This window comes from Geotrypetes seraphini, chromosome 4, assembly GCF_902459505.1.
Source record: "Geotrypetes seraphini chromosome 4, aGeoSer1.1, whole genome shotgun sequence".
NCBI classification, from domain to species: domain Eukaryota; kingdom Metazoa; phylum Chordata; class Amphibia; order Gymnophiona; family Dermophiidae; genus Geotrypetes; species Geotrypetes seraphini.
The window spans coordinates 154259715-154272310 of NC_047087.1; the positions used below are offsets into that span (position 1 = coordinate 154259715).

Sequence of the window (12596 nt, forward strand, 5' to 3'; positions counted from 1 at the left end):
AGCTCAAACAGCTGGAGAATTAGTCCAAGGCCAATGCCAAATGTAAACAGTGTCCAAAAAGGTTCAAATGTAATAGTAAATCCACCTCGGGTTTCCGCTGTGTCCTACTATCTTCAACTGCAGTCATGAAATCCACACTGTAATTCACTCACTCCGCTCATTCACTCCACTCGACAGGTCCTGTTTCAATATCCTCATCAGGAGGGAGGAATAGTCACCGAAGGAAAACTTTCAATGAATGGAAGTCCAAAAGAACCCGAACTAAAACACGGGTTCCAACAGACCACAGGCAGAGGCACAATCACGCTGCTTTCACAAAAGTGTTGAAAGGAAGGGCCCTATTTAAAATCGCCATGAAGGCCCCTCCCACCACAACGCACTTACGTCAAAGATTACGGGGAGCCAATCAACAGAATCCTGGGAACCTAAAAAGTTTGATCAGGTAAAGCACTTATCCACGTTTTCATTCAAGCCATGAGGGGAAAACGCCTGGAGATTAAAAATCCAAAAGTTTTCCCGAACCAGTAGCTGAGCCTGTATGTCACCCCTGAAAGTATTAGGTATTTGTTCTAAAATACACCAATTAAGGTGAGCAAATAAATGATGATGTTTAAGATTATGAGTGACCATCGGAGCTGTATGTTTACTTGTATTAAGGCAGCTCCGATGTTCAATCAGTCTAATTCTTATAACTCTACTGGTGCACCCTACATAAATAAGCCCGCAGGGACAAGAGATAACATAAACCACATTGGCAGAATCTCACGATTTGGTAGCCCTGAGGGGATAAATACATTTAGTCTTAGGGTGAATCCATGAATTACCTTGCAGGGAAGTGGCACATACAGAGCAGCGACCACAAGGTTTATGACAGCCCACAGTGGGCATGGGAGTGGGCTGAGAAGAAAAATCAGAACACACCAAATGTTCAGACAAGTTTTTCCCCCTGGTAAAGGCAATACACGGGCGTTCTTTAAACGTAGGACGTAACTGAAGAACATGCCAATATTTGTGTATTTATCCCCTCAGGGCTACCACATCGTGTGATTCTGCCAATGTGGTTTATGTTATCTCTTGTCCCTGCGGGCTTATTTATGTAGGGTGCACCAGTAGAGCTATAAGAATTAGACTGATTGAACATTGGAGCTGCCTTAATACAAGTAAACATACAGAACATAAGAACATAAGAAGTTGCCTCCGCTGGGGCAGACCAGAGGTCCATCCTGCCCAGCGGTCCGCTCCCGCGGCGGCCCATCAGGCCCACTGCCTGAACAGTGGTCTTTGACTAATTTTATAATTTACCTCTAATCCTGTCCCTATAATCTTACCTCTACTCCTATCTGTACCCTTCAATCCCTTTGTCCACGTCTGATAAAAGGGATGGAAAACCTTTCATACGCTGAGAGATTGGAAAAACTGGGACTTTTTTCCCTGGAGAAGAGAAGACTTAGAGGAGATATGATAGAGACTTACAAGATCATGAAGGGCATAGAGAGTAGAGAGGGACAGATTCTTCACACTTTCAAAAAATAAAAGAACAAGAGGGCATTCAGAAAAGTTGAAAGGGGACAGATTCAGAACGAATGCTAGGAAGTTCTTCTTTACCCAGCGTGTGGTGGACACCTGGAATGCGCTTCCAGAGGGCGTGATAGGGCAGAGTACGGTACTGGGGTTCAAGAGGGAATTGGACAACTTTCTGCTGGAAAAGGGAATAGAGGGGTATAGATAGAGGATTACTGCACAGGTCCTGGACCTGTTGGGCCGCCGCGTGAGCGGACTGCTGGGCACGATGGACCTCAGGTCTGACCCAGTAGAGGCATTTCTTACCTGTCCAGACCTTCTTTGAAGCCCTGTAGCGTACTTCTGCCTATCACATCCTCCGGCAGCGCGTTCCATGTATCCACCACCCTCTGAGTGAAAAAGAACTTCCTGGCGTTTGTTCTAAACCTTTCCCCTTTCAATTTCTCCGAGTGCCCCCTTGTACTTGTGGTTCCCCTTAGTTTGAAAAATCTGTCCCTGTCCACTTTTTCTATGCCCTTTATGATCTTGAAAGTTTCTATCATGTCTCCCCTGAGTCGTCGCTTTTCCAGGGAAAAAAGCCCCAGCTTTTTCAGTCTGTCAGTATATGAGAGGTCCCCCATACCCTTTATTAGCTTAGTTGCTCTTCTCTGGACTCTCTCAAGTACCGCCATGTCTTTCTTGAGGTACGGCGACCAGTACTGGACACAGTACTCCAGGTGCGGGCGCACCATTGCACGATACAGTGGCAGGATGACTTCCTTCATCCTGGTTGTGATACCTTTCTTAATGATACCCAACATTTTGTTCGCTTTCCTTGAGGCTGTGGCGCACTGCGCCGATGCCTTTAATGTTGTGTCCACCATCACTCCCAGGTCTCTTTCAAGGTTGCTCACCCCTAGCGGTGATCCCCCCATCTTGTAAGTGAACATCGGGTTCTTTTTCCCAATATGCATGACCTTGCATTTCCCTATGTTGAAGCTCATTTGCCATTTTTTGGCCCACTCTTCCAGCGTTGTCAGATCTTTTTGGAGGTCTTCGCAGTCCTCCATGGTTATGACCCTGCTGTATAGTTTAGTGTCATCCGCAAATTTAATAACCTCACATTTTGTTCCCGCCTCCAGGTCGTTAATAAATATATTGAACAGGAACGGTCCCAGCACCGACCCCTGTGGAACTCCGCTCGTGATCCTTTGCCAATCTGAGTAATGGCCCTTTACTCCAACCCTCTGTTTCCTGTCCACCAGCCAGTTTTTGATCCATCGGTGGACCTCCCCTTGCACTCCGTGGTTCCATAGCTTCCTTAGCAGTCTTTCGTGTGGTACCTTGTCAAAGGCTTTTTGGAAGTCAAGGTAAATGATGTCTATGGATTCCCCTCTATCCACCTGGCTGTTCACCCCCTCAAAGAAGTATAATAAGTTTGTGAGGCATGACCTGCCCTTGCAGAAGCCATGTTGGCTCGACTTTAGCTGCCCATTTTTTTCGATGTGTTCCCAGATGCTGTCTTTAATCAGCACTTCCATCGCTGGAATAGTCTTCTACTTCAGGTTATTGAGGCCAGCAGCGTGCCTGATTTTAAGGCCAAATGGGATAGACACGTGGGATCTATTCACAGAGAAAGGTAGGGGAGGGTCATTGGGGTGGGCAGACTAGATGGGCCGTGGCCCTTATCTGCCGTCTATTTCTATGTTTCTATCAAACGCTTTGCTGAAGTCCAAGTACACGACGTCCAGGGACTCCCCTATATCCAGCTGATCAGATTTGATTGGCAGGACCTTCCCTTCGTAAAACCATGAGCAGCTACTTAGGAAGCTGTGGAAACACGGGGTGAAAGGGGACGTATACAGATGGGTTAAACACTGGTTGGCAGGCAGAAAGCAAAGGGTTGGAGTGAAGGGCTACTACTCGGACTGGAGGAGAGTCACGAGCGGTGTTCCGCAGGGGTCGGTACTCGGACCGCTGCTGTTCATTGTATTTATTAATGACCTAGAAACAGGGACAAAGTGTGACGTTATAAAATTTGCGGATGACACTATACTCTGTAGCAGGGTTAGGACAGCGGAGGAGTGTGAAGACCTACAAAGGGACCTGAACAAACTGGAGGAGTGGGCAAATAAATAGCAGATGAACTTCAATATAGAGAAGTGCAAGGTCATGCATATAGGGAAAAAGAACCCAATGTTCAGCTACAAATGGGGGAATTAGTACTAGGGGAAAGTAACCTTGAAAAAGACTTGGGTGTGCTGGTGGATACAACAATGAAGTCAAAGGCACAATGCGCAGCAGCCTCAAAGAAAGCAAACAGAATGTTGGGCATTATTAAGAAGGGTATTACAACCAGAACAAAGGAAGTCATCATGCTGCTGTATCGTGCAATGGTGCGCCCGCACCTGGAGTATTGTGTCCAATATTGATCACCGTACCTTAAGAAGGACATGGCGATACTTGAGAGGGTTCAGAGAAGAGCAACGAAAATGATAAAAGGTATTGAAAACCTTTCATACGCAGACAGGTTAGAAAGGCTGGGGCTCTTCTCCCTGGAAAAGCGGAGACTCAGAGGAGACATGATAGAGACTTACAAGATCATAAAGGGCATAGAGAAGGTGGAGAGGGACAGATTCTTCAACCTATCGGGAACCACAAGAACAAGGGGGCACTCGGAGAAATTGAAAGGGGACAGGTTTAGAACCAATGCTAGGAAGTTCTTTTTCACTCAGAGGGTGGTGGACATCTTGAATGCGCTTCCGGAGGTTGTGATAGGACAGAGTATGGGGTTTCAAAGAAGGATTGGATAAATTCCTGATGGATGAGAGGATTGAGGGATACAGATAAAGGCATAGATAGGATTATGTAAGGGTATAGATAGAGAGATAAAGGGGATTGAAGGGTTTTAGGCAAAGGATCATCTTACAAGTCATGGACCTGATGGGCCGTCGCAGGAGCAGACTGCTGGGCATGATGGACCTATGGTCTGACCCAGCGGAGGCAACTTCTTCTGCTATTTATTTGCCCACATGTTCATATGTTCTTATTAAACTTATCAGATGGATGGCGGAATATACATATGCTAGCAAGAGATTATACTTATTATTCTTCACCACACAGAGTGTACTCCCGAATTGATATAATTTGGGTCGCTAAATCCCTAGGAGGTAAGATAACAGATGCAAAAATAGAAGAAACTAGTTGGACAGACCATTCCACAGTTTGGATTGATATAATGTGGGGATATTCTAAAATGGGGACACAATACTGGAAATTAAACGATATGCTATTAAAAGACCCCAAAGTAGCACAGAAAATAAAACAATCTATTAGAAATTTTTTAGATAGCAATAGTATTTACCACAACTCACCTATTATGATTTGGGAATTTTTAAAAACTGTCCTAAGGGGAGAACTGATTTCTATAGCCTCATTTAAGAAAAAGGCTTGGGAAAAGGAAGAAAAGGGCTCCTTTTATCAAGATGCGGTAGGCGGTTAACGCGCAGAATACCTGCCGTTATTTTTTTGGCTTGCCACGGGGTGTGTGATGAAATGTCTGACACGCTAACCCCCGTAGCGCACCTTGATAAAAGGAGCCCTAAGAGAAAAACATAAAAAGGGAATTGATGGGGAACAGGTTAGGACCCAATAAAAGAGCACCTTGACTTTAGGAAAAATGGAAGATGAAGCCATTCAATTCAATATAAACCGCCTTAGACTTAAACATTATTAATCTGGGAATCGGGCAGGGAAAATATTAGCACATCGTATTAAAATACATCAGCAAAGTAATATTATGGGGATAATGATCTGAACATGGAGAGCTTTTAACAAAAGAGGAGATCCAGGATAGATTTGTGGAATTGTATAAGAAATTATATACATCAGAATACCAGGGCCAGGAAATATCTCTGACACAATACTTATCTCAATTAGAATTAAATAGCTTAAGATTTAGAGGCCCAGAGTCTGGATAAAGATATAACTGAAGATGAGATTCGAGGAGTAATAAATCAAATTAAATCAGGCAAATCTCCAGGATTGGATGGATTTACAGGAATGTTTTATAAAAAATTTATATCCTATGTAACCCCCTCTCTTAGCAAAGTTATTTAACAACTTAAAAGATAGAGAACAATTGCCATATTATATGAGATTAGCGGGAATTGCAATATTACCATAAAACAGGCGAATAAGATAATACTTATTGTGGCTGGTTATAGACCCATTTCTCCATTACTGGGAATAGATTACAATAAATTATGGCTAGAGTCCTTGCTAATAGACTGGCATCATATATGCCGTCACTCATACACCCAGACCAGGTAGGCTTTATTACCGGGAGACAAGCTTCTGATGGGATTAGGAAGGTGTTAGATTTGGTATGGAGGGCTAAGAGAGAAAAAACTGGGTGGGTGGCAGTCTCGGTTGATGCTGAAAAAGCATTTGGCCGAGTCGAATGGAGGTTTATGGACGCAGTATTGGCGCATAGGGGCTTGGGGTATAGGGATTGGATATTTAACATAAGACCATTAGCTTATGTTAAAATAAATGGATCCTATTTCTCTACATATGAACTCCAAAGAGGGACAAGGCAAGGTTGCCCCGTTGTCCCCCTTGATCTTTGCATTAACTATTGAGCCTTTAGCACAGAAAATCAGACAATCTCAACAGGTAAAAGGCCAGAGGGTGGCGGGTGAAGAGCAAAAGCTGTCTTTTGTTTGCAGCCATTGTTGAGGAATCTGAGAAGACTAATCACTCTTAAAGACATTATGAGTGAATACAGCCAATTATCAGGATTTAAAGCCAATTTAAATAAGACGGAAGTGATGAATATTTCAGCATCAACAGAGATTACGGAATTACAAAGATCAATATCCCTGAGATGGGTAAAGGGTTCTATTTGCTATCTGGGAATAATTTTGGGAGCAGACTGGACATTTTTGTTCCAACAAAATTATATGCCATTGGCCAAAGATATTCAGATAGATTTAGATAGATGGAATAAGTGACATATCTCTTGGCTAGGTCGTATGGAAATGGTAAAGAAGATGATTCTCCCTAGGTTTCTTTATTTATTCCAAGCATTACCGATAAAAATCCCAAAACAGTTTTTTAAAAAATGGAATAAAATGATATTGAGATTCATATGGGGAGGAAAACGACCAAGGGTTGGAAAGCAATCAATGTTTAAGTCCAGGACGGAAGGAGGATTAGGATTACCTTCTTTGGAGAATTATTATAAATCAGCACAGATGAGAGCAATAGTCAAATGGCATTCATCTTCTCCTAAGCTTTGGGTAAAGGTAGAACAAGCAATGTTAGATGGGAAAGAGGGTATAAGAAAATTGAAATATTTACCATGGTTGGGGGAAAAATAATTAATAAATATAAATAATCCCTTCAGTACCTGCTACCTTGGTTGAAAATGCTATTAAACTTATAGTATGATGGTATATTACCCCGGTTTTAATTAGCAAATATACCAACCAGAGTGATGCTAGCTGTTTGAAAGGATGTGGTGAAAGAGGTACATTTTATCATGTGGTGGGAATGTCAAAAGGTCCAGAAATTTTGGGAGCAAATTTTCGAGTATGTAAGCAAACTAATTCAGATCCCACTTAAGCTTAATCCTGAAAGGGCACTATTGGGAGTAAGAATAGAAGGTTTAACATTTTTTCGAACTAAACTTTTGGACTTGGCATTCATAGCCGCTAGACTGACATTAGCTCAGCAATGGCGAATGTTAAATGTACCTACTCTGAGAGATGTAAGGGATCGCTTAGGAATAGTCTGTGAAAAATATAGACTTTCGGCCATTCTAACTAACCAATGGGCAAAATTTAATGATATATGGGGGAGCTATATTGAATTGGAAAAAGAAATTTTTGAAGGAACTATATGATTATTTTGGATTTGGAACCAGGTCCCTTGGGAGGGAGGGGGGGTGAGATAGGGAATGGGAATGTTCAAACTCTAGCATTGATAAGATGTTTTATTTTTATTAGTTTAACAAATGTTACGAGGCATATTCAACTTAAATTGTGTTTTGTACTGAGTTTATTGTATTAAAAACATTAAATAAAGAATTTAAAAAAAAAAAACATATCGGGAAAGATTCCGGAAAACTAGAAGGTGGCGAATGTTATGCCAATCTTCAAGAAAGGTTCGAGGGGAGATCCGGGAAACTACAGACCGGTGAGTCTGACCTCGGTACCAGGAAAGATGGTAGAGCCACTGATAAAGGACCACAATATTGATCACCTTGATGGAAACGGGCTGATGAGAACCAGTCAGCACAGTTTTAGCATATCCAGATCGTGTTTGACAAACTTGCTGCATTTCTTTGAGGGCATAAATAGACAGATAGACAAGGGTGATCCAGTTGACATTGTATATCTGGATTTTCAGAAGGTGTTTGACATGAACGACTACTTCGAAAAATTGCAAGCCATGGAATCGAGGGTGAAATACTCATGTGGATTAAAAACTGGCTAGAGCATAGGAAACAGAGAGTGGGGGTAAATGGACAATACTCGGACTGGAAGAGCATCACCAGTGGGGTGCCGCAGGGCTCGATGCTTGGACCCATGCTCTTTATAAATGATCTGGACAGGAGTCACGTGATGTGCTGAGCCGAGTGAGACGTGCCTTACTCGTGCTTCGGGGCCCCTTGTACCTAACCTACTCCTTTTTGTGAGTCATGCACATTTTCTGCTGATTAGGGCAGTGCATGGACAAGTTTCTTCAACTCTCCAGTCCGGTCATGAGTGCAAAATCGAGCCGAGCTGTCAAGGAACGAAAGACCAGAGCAGCGCGGCCTGAATCGAAAATGGCGGCGGGGGAATTGGGCTCCGCGCTCCCCTTGTCATTGGCCCATATTGCAGCGTTGTCAGCTTCAGTTGTGAGGGCACTAGATTCCCGTTTTGACCAGCTATCGGGCCAACTTATCTATCCTGACGGAAACCACAAGGCGCATGGGTGAGCTGGAACAACGAGTCTCTGTGGTGGAAGACACTACCACTGCTTCTTCAGCGGAGCGGGCGTCCATGAAAGCTTTGATTCAGCGACAGGGGGAGAATCGCTCTAGATGGGATAACATTCGTCTGGTGGGTCTTCCAGAGGAGATTCCGGATTCCCGACTGCTTTCTACATTGGAGTCCTGGCTCCGCACCACATTACCCCTTCCAGCTGGTGTGGGACCCCTGCAGCTCAATCGAGCGCACCGCCTGGGTCGGCGCTCTGATGAGTGTGAGCGCGCTCGGGTTACAATATTTAAGGTGCACAACTCGGCAGTGAAGGCTGAACTGATGCGGCAGTACAGGAAAACCCGGAATACCCTTTCTTTTGAGGGTGCATCGGTTCGCCTCTTCCAAGATTATTCGCCCGCGCTTCAGGAGCGCCAGAGACGCTTCTCCCACGTGTGCACGGCTCTTTTCGACAGGAAGCAGCGGTTTCAGTTGCTTTACCCGGTGCTGCTGAAGATTTGGACTTCATCTGGATGGCGGACTTATGACTCGGCGGAGGCGGCGCAGGCCTATCTGGATGTCTTACCTGGGGAGTCTGGGCCTTCTTCGGCCCCCCCTGAGATCGCTGGCATGGCTGGAGTGTTGGCTTACACTCTCCGGAGGAGTGGATTTTTCTTCCTTTCAGCCTTGGCCTTTTCGGGCCTAGAGATCGACTAACACTTCAGACTCTATTGCGAACTGGCTCTGCAGGGGGGGGGGGTTTGCTCCCTCATTGCTCTTGAATTGCCCCGAGACTTTGTTGAATCTTAGTTTGTGTTTTTGTTTGTTGTCTGGGGGGCAAGAGTTGGGCCATTTGGCAGGAGTGAGTGTCTAACGGGGAGCAGAGTGAGAACTGGATCCCATGTGGCCTATTTTGCTGCCATTATTGTTTTTTTGGAGCTTCCAGTGGATGGGATTTCTCCCTTCTCCCTGGCGTGGGCCCATGATTGCTTGCTGACTGAGAAGTTTGGGGGGATGGTTGAGTTATGAGTGTTTGTAGATTGTTTATGGGGTATCTGTTTAGTATGGGTTTGGTACTGTAGAAGTATTTGCTGGGGTTTGTCTATTTGGGGGGGGTGTGCTTTTCCTGACTCTGGGTTGATTCCTCATTTTGGAGTTCTGCTAGCTTGAATTGCCTCTGCTTCTTCGTGTCTCTTGAGAGTTGCCTGTATGAGCTTTAGGTTTTCTTTATTGGGGGGCGTTCTGGAGGGCTGGGTAGCTCCTCGAGGCCTGAGGCGCTACTACATCTTGGTTCCGGGTGCCTCTTTGGGTTCCTGCAGCCTGGATCTGCTTTTTTGGGTGACTGGGTAAGTGTGTGGAGAGTGGAGTGTGGCTGATTTGGTGTGGGATACCGTGGGGGTTTCGGTTTGAATGAATGTATCTCCGGAAAGACCTATATGGGTGGGATTGGGGGCCCTGTATGCATCCCAATGTGACTCTCTCTCCGCTGCACATTTGTGGAGTGGGGTTTCGGATTGTGGTTGGGTACATGGGAAGACTGGTTTGGGCGGTTGGGGGGGGGGGTTCTTGGGTTGGGATGGATTGGGTTTGTAGGGGTGGGGGTCCTCCGTCATTATGAATAATCCCTTTGTTCATTATCTGCAATGTTTTTGTTTTTGTCTTAGGTCATACCACTTGTTTGGTACAACTGCTCTGGGGGGTGGCTGGGCCCCTGGGGTAGTCTCTTTCTTTTTCTCCTTCCTTTTCTTTGTTCCTCTTCTTTGCTCGCTTGCCTGAGTACTCCTTTTAGACTAACTTCTTGGAATGTTGGAGGCATTACGTCACCGATAAAAAGGTCCAAGATACTAACAGCTTTGCAGTGGTATCGGTCGGATATTGCTTGTTTGCAAGAAACTCGCTTGACTGACGCAGAACATCTTAAGTTACGTCGCTCCTGGGTGGGGGAGGTCTTTTTTGCTGCTTCCCAGGGCAGTGTCGGTCCGCAAATCTTCGCCGCTAGGGGTTCAAGTTCTTGATAAAGCCACCGATGGTAGATCTCTTCTTTTGCGTCTCACTATGGGAGCGCGTTCCTTTTACTTGTGTTCTATGGACCTAACTCGGGAGAATCGGCCTTCCTACAACGGTTGCTTCACCTTTGTTCCCGTTTTCCAGGGGATCCTCTTCTTCTCCTGGGTGACTTTAATTTGGTGTTGGATCCTGCCTTGGATAAGTCTGGATCCTCTGCTACCCCTTTGGGTGCCAGGGGTCGTCTTCTTTCTGACTTTTGTGATGCTCTTTCTGTAGTGGACCCTTGGCGTTTTCTCCATCCTGAGGTTCGTGACTATACCCATCTTTCTCGCGCCCATGGTTCCTGGTCTCGGATTGACCATATTTTTCTATCTACGCCTTTGTTTTCTTCAGTTCAGTCGGCCGAGATTGGTCCTTTGAATATTTCTGATCACGCACCGATTTGGGTGGACATTCACCTGGACACTACATATCTTCGTACTTCATCATGGCGGTTCCCGTTCTATCTTGCTCAGGATGCGGAATTTCGGATATTTCTGCAGACTCAATGGGATGATTATTCTACCAATAATGCTCCACACATGGATGATCCAATTTTGTTTTGGGAGGCTGGGAAGTCTGTGCTTCGTGGACACATTATCTCTTTTTTGAGTGCCCGCAATAAACGCATTAATGGTGGCATTGTTAACTTAGAATGGGCCTTGCGAGTGGCTAAACAATACTTTCTGCGCACCCCTCGAGGGAGACTCGTGAGAACTATTTGTCAACTCAGGTTGCATTGAACTCCTTACTTCATTCTCGTTTCCAAAAATGGATGGGCTTTTTCATCGGCACCATTTTCAACGTTTTGGGAACAAACCTGGACGCCTTATGGCCCGGTTGGTTGCTACTGAGACTAGCAGGAAACCGATTCTCTCTCTTCGGACTCCGAGCGGGGGGTTGGCGACTACTACGCCTGATATTTCAGGGGTCTTTTTTGACTTTTTCCAACGGCTTTATGATGCTCCTGAAGATGTCTCTTCGGCTTTGTTGACAGATTACCTCCAGTCTTCTGGGCTTCCCCGCCTATCGGAGGAAGTAGTGTCCTCTCTTAATAGCCCATTCCGGGCGGCTGAGTTGGGAGTCTGCCATTAAAGCTCTTCACTCTGGGGGGGTCACGTGATGCAGAGCTAGAGAGCAGACGTGTGCGCCTCGAGCTCCTGAGCCCCGCTCTCTTTATCGGCATTTTGGCCTTGGCAATTTCATTCCTCCCTGCTTCTACCTAGTCTCGGCGACGCGCGACCGGGAACCCGATGGCTGCTAAAACGCTGCGTCGGGAGAAGGAAAAGTTAAAACCCGCGGATCCTAAGATGGCGGAGGGAGAAGGCCCGGATGGGGGGATGGTGAGCCCTGCATGGCTACAGGCGATCGTGTCAAAGGTGAAGGACGCCATTAAATCCTCCTTAGATCCGCGTCTTCAATCCATCACTGACAAGCTGGAGGTGGTGGATGGCCATTTGGAGTCTCTGAAGGGAGAGTTTGCGGGGTGCTGCCAGAGAGTGTCAGCGCTAGAGGATACTATGGCTCAGGTTTCCACCACGCAGACAGACTTGCAAGCCTGGGTTCGATCTCTTGAGGATAAGCTGGATGACGCGGAGAATCGCTCCAGACAGGGGAATCTGCGGCTGGTGGGCCTGCCGGAGTCTGTTACCGAAGCGGAACTTCGTGAGTTTTTGGAGCGCTGGCTGGTTGAGACCTTGGAGTTGCGTTCTGCAGCGGGGCCCCTGTGGATTGAACGAGCTCACCGGCTTGGGCCTCGGCGGGCCCCTTCTGAAAAGCCACGGGTGGTGATTTTTAAGCTCCTTAATTATGTGCACAAAATGGAGATCCTCCATGCCATCCGACAGAAGAGGCCACTTCTCTACGAAAACCACCGCGTCCTCTGTTTCCAGGATTACTCTCCTCGGGTCTCCAGTCAACGGTGAGCCTATGCATTGTTATGCTATGCTATGCATTGTTATGTTATGCAGTTCGCATTGTTATATCCTGCCAAGCTTAAGATCTTTTACGAGGGCAAACCACATTTCTTCGACACCCTGCAGGCCGCTTCGCGATTTGTGGCCCAGATGGCGATCCCCT

At 45.9% G+C, this 12596-nt stretch overlaps 1 protein-coding gene across 1 annotated transcript in view; it reads left to right on the plus strand.

Annotated features, from left to right (window-relative positions):
* The first annotated feature begins 311 nt into the window (after positions 1–311).
* The window catches only part of B3GNT9 (UDP-GlcNAc:betaGal beta-1,3-N-acetylglucosaminyltransferase 9), a 100550-nt gene continuing 88265 nt past the window's right edge, over positions 312–12596 (plus strand). The window contains exon 1 of the mRNA XM_033942845.1: positions 312–442. The gene's annotated coding sequence lies outside the window, so the exon portion shown is untranslated. The remainder of the gene's footprint in view (positions 443–12596) is intronic.